The sequence below is a fragment of the Apis dorsata genome, unplaced genomic scaffold, assembly GCF_000469605.1.
Source record: "Apis dorsata unplaced genomic scaffold, Apis dorsata 1.3 scaffold_83, whole genome shotgun sequence".
NCBI classification, from domain to species: Eukaryota; Metazoa; Arthropoda; class Insecta; order Hymenoptera; family Apidae; genus Apis; species Apis dorsata.
The window spans coordinates 717,217-725,289 of record NW_006263381.1 but is presented as its reverse complement, the minus strand read 5'-3'; positions in this window follow the sequence as shown (position 1 = coordinate 725,289).

Sequence of the window (8,073 nt, the reverse complement as noted above, 5' to 3'; positions counted from 1 at the left end):
TATTTTTAATATTATATATAATTATTATATAATTATATAATTTTTTATTATTAGAATTTTTTTAGCTAATTTTTTTAATAAAAAAAAAATTCGTATAAAACTTTTTGTCATATTCTTTTTCTGAAAAAATAATGATTCTCTCTTTTAAATTATTCTCGATTAATTTTTGTACATTTCAAAATTTAAACAAAATAAACGCGCGTTTTACAAAATGAAAATAATTGCATTATTATCATATGAATAATAAAAAATTTTTGTCTTACTCGGCACGTAAAATATATGTATAAAAGGGAAGAAAACAAATTGCAAACAGTAAAAATATTATGATAAAATTAAAATTATTTGTATTTCACGAATAAAAACGCGAATCGAAATAATCATAAAAATTATCACAATTTTTCTTTTAATCGAATTCAGTGTTATTTTCATCATTTTTCGCAAATGATATAAAAAATACGATAAAAATATTTTTATATGCTAAAGAAAAATATTAATATATATATTAAATAATATAGTGCAATCATTAGAGACTCATGATATTAGTTTTATAATAGATTATATCTATCAGAACGATATCGAATCAATAATAAATACAATATCGATATTGTGTCATGTTTTTGACCAATTAATTAATTAATATCGTAAAAAACGAATATCTCGAAAACATTATTATCAGAACGTGCTATTTCTCGCATTCTAATTATTTACGTATATTTCGGAAAAACGGAATAAGATGTTCAAATCAGAATATTCAAAAAAGTATCGTAAGAATATTTGAAATGTGTCTTATATGAACGAAGTTTCGAAATTATTAGTGATAATTATCTTAAACGAAAAAAAACTTGATTTCAATGAATTTTTATTTTTTTTATGGAGATCCAAAATTCTTCACTCGACAATTTTACAAATTATATATTATATACATTCCGTAGAGTGTGTAATCATTTACCGGTTCGACCCTTTCTTCAATCGATACACCAAAGAGTTTTGCCATTCAAGAGGGACTGTATCATTTCTTTCAAGACAAGCTTCGTGACTTGCACGATAGTTCATTTTACATAACCTCAACAATATTAATAATCCTTACATTATCATGACGGATTTATTTGATGTTGAATTTCTTGGCACAATGGTTACTTAATACCATAAGTACGTTACCACGAACGCAATGTTGACTCTATTCAAAAACGACAGGAAAAAAATAACAAATATCATGGTTTCAATCTTGATTCGAATATATTCGCCGATGACTTACGATTTTCATAATTACATAGTAGCAAGTTCTCACAGAGAAGAAAATTTGCTTTTCTCTTGTATACGATTCGGCTATGTCTTGTCTATATTGAAACATTCTCGATATCATTTTAATCTGTTATATGCCTCGTATTTAAGCTTCTCGTAACTGCGCTGAGGATGAATTCGCGATTGGATAGGATGATAATGAATACGATTCGTTCATTGTTTGTACAAGTTTTACTTTTCTCAAGTTTCGAGACATTTGGCAGATAAAATGACTCTTTATATAACGAAAGAAAATTTGTGAATTATGCATTTTTTCAGATGACACAATTGTTATGAGTCGATGAATAAAATTTTTCAGATTTAAAATTTATCGATAAATCTATCGTTTGATATCTTTATATAAATTAACGTTTGGTTAGTTTATCATACTTGTCCACACATTAACTTTACCTCTGATCACACGCTATTGTGTATGCACTTAAGACTGTTTATACAATCGATATCTATAGTGACATATCACTTACTGTCAAAGGCTCATGATAATAGTATCAATATTGCACATACAGAATTTGATTTGATCGTCTCGTCGTATAATATGTGTACCGTCTGTAAAACGCTCTTGTTCATTCTCTCTGTTGTAAAATTATGAAATATTTTAATCGAGTCAAATATTAAAAATTGAAAAATTACGAAATTGAAATTATTATCGTCGATCAATGTGACGATCGAAAATAGTTATTGGTTGAGTATCATTTCTACTAATTACTCGTTTTTACTATTACCAAAAACTCTCCCAAAATGATAAATTTGAACCAATAATTTTACTCGAACGGTACAAAATAGTACATCCTACAACTATTTTTAAAACATACATTACTAATTCGAAAAGATATCTACGATAATTTCAACATTACGAAGGAATCGTCAGATCGTCATTTTTTATTATAATTTAAAATATGTTTCGATATTCGCTCGTGTGAAATCGAAACAAGAGTGAATTAATATTCGCCGAGTCGCAAATAATTTGGACATTTGGTATTCGCAATTAGCACCGTCTGATTTCGCGGTCTGCCACGATCGGTCGTGGCCGTACGTATTGAGTCGTCGTCGTCGTCGTCGTTGTCGCATCGAGAGAGGAAGGGGGGAGGGTTCCCTCGTAACCCGCGAGAGATTATTGTTGGATCTTGAACAACGGCCGCATACCTTCCATTCTCCATGACCGTGTTAAGTCCTCGATCAATGTGTATATTAAATTTCCACATCGATATCCGTTCGTCCTTCGCGATGCATTTCTCTTCGGATCTAAAATTGCTATGGCCGCGATTCTATGAAATATCCTCCCTGACGACCTGAAAATTCCATTGTTTTAATTTTAATTCTTTCTGGGAGAAGCGAATTACGTACTTGTAAGAGGAAACGATTCGATGAAAATTAAATTCATCGATTTCGATATCCTTTAAATATCGAGTTCTTCTTCTTTGTTTTTAACTGTATTTTATGTTATATTACGTTTTTTAAATATTTTTTACATATTTATAAGTGTGTAAATGTATAATTTCTAATAAATATCCATAATCTATTGCTCGCATAAAGTAATGTTTAATTTTAATTTATTATTAATGTACGAATATGGAATATTCAACGTGCAATTTATCATGTAGGAGAGTAAAAATTTTTTTAAGAAAATTAGCAATGAAGACTAATATACATTTTAATGTTTATTAGAAAATTTATATAAGAAAAATATAGAAAAGTGTATTTAGAATGAAACAAAACTGAAACGAAATCAAAAAATGAAATTTCTATTTTTCCTATTTCTTTAATCGAGATTTCTACATGAAATTTAACCACTTAACTATTTATCCTAAAAACTTGAATTTTATTATAACAAATCTTCTTTTTGCTCATTGCTCATTTTTCAGCTAAGCTCACAGAGCTTAATCACTTTATTTCTAAAATTCAACTTACAACGAATTCTCCTTTCGTTCATTCCACATTTTTTACCTAAACTCACAGATTCTAACTATTCTATCTATTGCTAAAATTTCAACATTTCAAATTTATAAATCCTCTTTTAGTTAAATTTATAAATTCTATTTCCAAAATTTCAATGAATTTCAAAACTCGATTACAACGAATTGTTCCCTCCTCTCCACTTTTTTTTTAGTTTAGTGAAATATAACTCCGCTCTATTCTCAAAATTTCAACTTACCAACCAATCCTTTGTTCGTGGAAAAGTTCAGACAAAGCTGACAAAGCTTTCTTCCGACGAAGAAACGGCCGATTCCGAAAAGAGCTCGCACGATCTCTTGGCGTGTGAATCAGTGTTTCTCTGCCTCGGCCAATTTCCACGGAATTGTTCCATCTCGTCGCTCTGGGCGTCGCCGTCCAAATTTCGCGCGCCCTATTTTCCAAAATGGCCGATTCTCGGCCATTCGTTGCTTCTCGAGTACGTTCGACTCTCTCTTTGTTCCCGCGCGGCGGCGTTTTCGCTGCGCATTTATTTTCGCAGCCTCGAATTAGTCGAGGGTCAATGACAAGCGCGATGAAGAGTGGAGTTAGCACCAACTCGGGTTAGCCTCGTCAACGCTGTTTCGTGTATCAAAAGGGAGATATTTTCTCGCCGATGGGCGAGAACAGAAGAGGGAGAAGAGAAACAAAAGCAGTTGGGATCAAACGATAAGCGAGCAAACGAGTTGACGTTTCGCTACTGAAATAGCCTTCAAATCACCTCAAGTCGAAAATAATACGAGGCGCGTTATACCCCCATAAATACCTCGGGTACTGCGAAAGTATTGTGAGAAGGAAGCGAGGTGAAACGAAGAGAAAGATTAATTTCATGATGATATTCGCGTTGTTGAATTGTGCTCAAAAGAAAGTCTTGCTCGATTTAAATTAATTTACGTACAAAGATTTTTTTATGTATAGTCAAATTCAATATTCATCACGTATTCAATTGTTCCGCCATTTTCGCAACTTTTTAGTAAAATTAAGCCTCGATTCGAGACCAAGATCAATCTTTTTTCATTAATTCATTAATTTTTGAAAAATACTATATTCTATATTTATATATGTTCTTCAAGAATTATAAGGATTTCATTGTGCTTTTAATTTAATTAATTAATAGAAAGAAAAATGTATTACAATGATATAATTCAAAAATCGGAAAGAAATTTTTCAACAAAAAAAATATTTTCACAATCGAGGAAGTAATCTTTAGAAATCTTCCTTTTCATTTTTCCGGTGAAAAAATTGAATAAAATACTCACGAAATATATTCCGTTACATAAATTGTCTCTACGATACAATTGTTATCTGTTTAACATATCATCGTAAGTCGAGTATTAACCTAGTTAGCCGTTCGTGTACTCGATGTTAATTTAATTCGTTTAATTTCTCTTTTGTGATGTACGATATTTTTCGAAAGATTTGCGAAAAGATAAAGTTTGTGTATTGTTTATTTAACACGTCCTTAAAAAATTTTCTTTTCCCTCCGTTCTTCTTTTCTTTTCTCGAGCAAGAGAAATTGGAACAGTATAAACAGGTGTAAACGGTTCGCTTTGCTCGCTTCACGAAGCATACGGTTTCTTCCTTTGTAAAAAAAACTTCCTTCGTCGAGCTATCGTATATATTGGAATCATTATTACGATAAAGTTTTTTTCCCCTCTTTTTTTTAAATTAATCAACATCTCCTTTTAAATTAGAAATTATCGTAAGAAATAGAATTGAAAACACGATATGCAATATTTCAATCTAAATAATAAATCATTCTGCTTGATGATAATATACGATAACGAAGTTGTTGTAGAGGAAAAAAAAATTTGGCAATCTTGCACTACAATATTCGTACGATTAAGGAAAAAGATTACGTATTTCGTGGAAATATTCGATAATATTTATTTTAGAATTTGAATGATTTATTAAACGTTAAATAGAATGTTGATGTTTCGTGGAAATGCGCACGTTGTACGTTTTATGTTCAAAGGACGAGTGATGGTGAGTTGAGGAGAAACACGCGGATTTATGATCGTTTTTTCTCGGAAGGAAGAAAGAAGAAGAAGAAAATGTAAAATATCATTTTCATTATTTTTCTTTCCGACTACTATCGAGATTCGATAAAATGTATTCCACTTTGATGTAAACTGTTTCTTCGTTTCTTTCTACTTTCTACTTTGTGAATGATAATATTCATGCAGATATAAACTAATTATATACTTGGTTATATAGATGTGAAATATACAGATATTCTTTTCTTTCTTTAATCAACATTAACATCGATATTCAATTTAATGCAATCTTTTGATTGTTATTGTTTAATCAAAAAGAAAATAATAATAATAATAATAATAATAATAATAATAATAATACATATTCTTCTGCGTTACAGAAGATAGAATTCTCTATAATAACTTTGTAATAAGATTCTTTGAAGATTTGTTCTTGCAATAGGTATATTAAATTTCATACTTTCTGGGAAAGATTGAGTTGTTCGTAGGATCGTGATTAATCGTGAGGAAAAAATAACTCGTTTCATCTTCTAGAAAATTGTGTAGAAACATTAGAGAAGTAATTTTCAACAATAGTTTTCTCACGAAATTCTCATTTTCCTTCGAATTTTGTCAAAACTTGTTTCGGTTTCTGAAAAGCCGAAAGCCACTACTAACCACCTAACGAATCGCTTGTTACTTTCCCAAAGAAACGATGTACACTGCCAAGAATAATATCTTCTCGCGTCCCACATTTATCTTTAATGATTTAATTTTCTTGGTTATTTTTACGAATTTAAAAATAAATGATAAATTATAACCGAAATGCCAAAATGTTTTATCGTCTCAAAAATATAAATTTTCATTTTACCGTAAACGTAGCATTGCAGAAATCTTGTTATTAATTTTAAAGCATACTTTTAATTTTAAGAATATTTCCATCACTTTTCTCTCTATATACATATCTATACTTATACTTTTTTCTAGTTATCATTTCAAGTAATAAATTTAATCAAGTATAGTGCATTCTTTGAAATCTTATTATTAAATTTAAAACGTATCTGTAATCGATACACTTCGTTGAAAAACACCGATCAATATAGTTCCTTCCTTCGATCATCACTTTTCTTACTGTACACACCCATATATTTCTCCCTAGAATATGGCAAGTATCCTTAAACTGCCAAACTTCCTGCGTCTATAAACTCAATTAAAACCTTCGTAAACCAATCTTCCTATACTCGCACTCAGACTCAAACTCCTCTTCGAATCTCTATCTCCCTCTCGAATTACCCCAATAAGTCCTTCCCATCCAACTTCCAGCTGTTAAACCATAAACAGCCAACGTTTGCTTCGAATCATCCTTTTCCGAAAATCAAACAATCCCGTCTTCCCATCGTCCGAAACACGAATCTCATAAACAAACCATTCTCCAGAGAATCGTTCTCAACAAAATCGTTCTCTTTCCCTCCTTCGACAATTCTCCCTAATTCTCTTCTCGTTTTTCTCGAGACAGTTTAGTTTACTTATGCAGTAAAACGGGGAAGAGAGAGGGAAGCAAAGGTATCGGTCGTGCTAATGTCGTTCCAAGTCGTCGAGCATTACTTTTTTTCTCGCAAGTTTGTATCAAATTTCGCCTGTTACGATCTATTATGAAACGACGAGCCACGTGTCGAGAAGCAGAAATGGAATAAATACATGTACAGTGGCTAAAATATTTGTATTCGTTGGATGGAAGGACCTCGTAAAATTTCAGTACTTCTTGGAAAAATAATAAGAATTTTTGTTTGTTTTTAACGTTTAACTTTGCCAGAAAGTTTTTTGAAGATTCAATAATGTTGCTTGAAATTATTTTTCAGTTGATCGATGTTTATTTTTATATATAAAATGTTCTTTTATCTACGGTTTTACGTTTCATTTCTATAATATTAAATAATCTATTTTAATAATCGTACGATTATTTAATGTATTTGAATTTAATAAACAACAAAAATTTGTTTAATTGATATCATTTGAACTCTTAAACAATAAATTTAATAATACACATATACAAATTAAAAATCAGATCTTTTCGAAGATGAAAGATACTTTTATCAATTAAACGAGAAATTACAATTGATATCTCAATAGATTCATATTTTTTTGAAATTTTATATAATAAAGAAAAAAAACGAAAGAAAGAAAGATTCATCAACAATTTCATCATTCTGAATTAATCAAAAGTGTCTCAGATATACCTCGCTTCAATAATTTCATCATTTTTCCAATTCTACAAAAAAAAAAGCATCATACATCCTACATCTTATGTTTACAATATATTTCGAATCTTTTCGAATCGAATCGAACGAGGAAAGAAAAAAGAGAAAAAAGAAATTACAATCCGTTCATGTCCATCCTGGATGGCAGAGGAAGAGGGAAGGGAAAAGAAAAAGAAAAAGAGAGGGTGAGGACAGGATTTTTTGGAGGACGGCCAAAGCCGTGGACACGAGGTTCGCCGAGCGTCGCCACGAGGTGTGCCGAGCTTCCACGACGCCTGGCGTCCCGACGTCGGTGCCCGACGAGAGGAGGAGGATCAGTGTACCGCGTAACGTCGTCGAACGTGCGTCGTCCGCGTGCCGTCGCCGTCACCGTCCAATTCCCCTCCTTTTTGTATCGCGCTACGCGATCGAGACATGTGACGGGAAAGAATTTGAAAGATGACGGGTGAATCGTTGGCAGCGATCACGTAGCAAGTGGTAAACGCGAGCCTGTGTCTCGAACATAATATCGTACGTTCTGTAGGGAACTTGTGCAACTCGGACGAATCGAAAGGGATCTCGATTTTTCAAAATCAAAAAAAGATTTC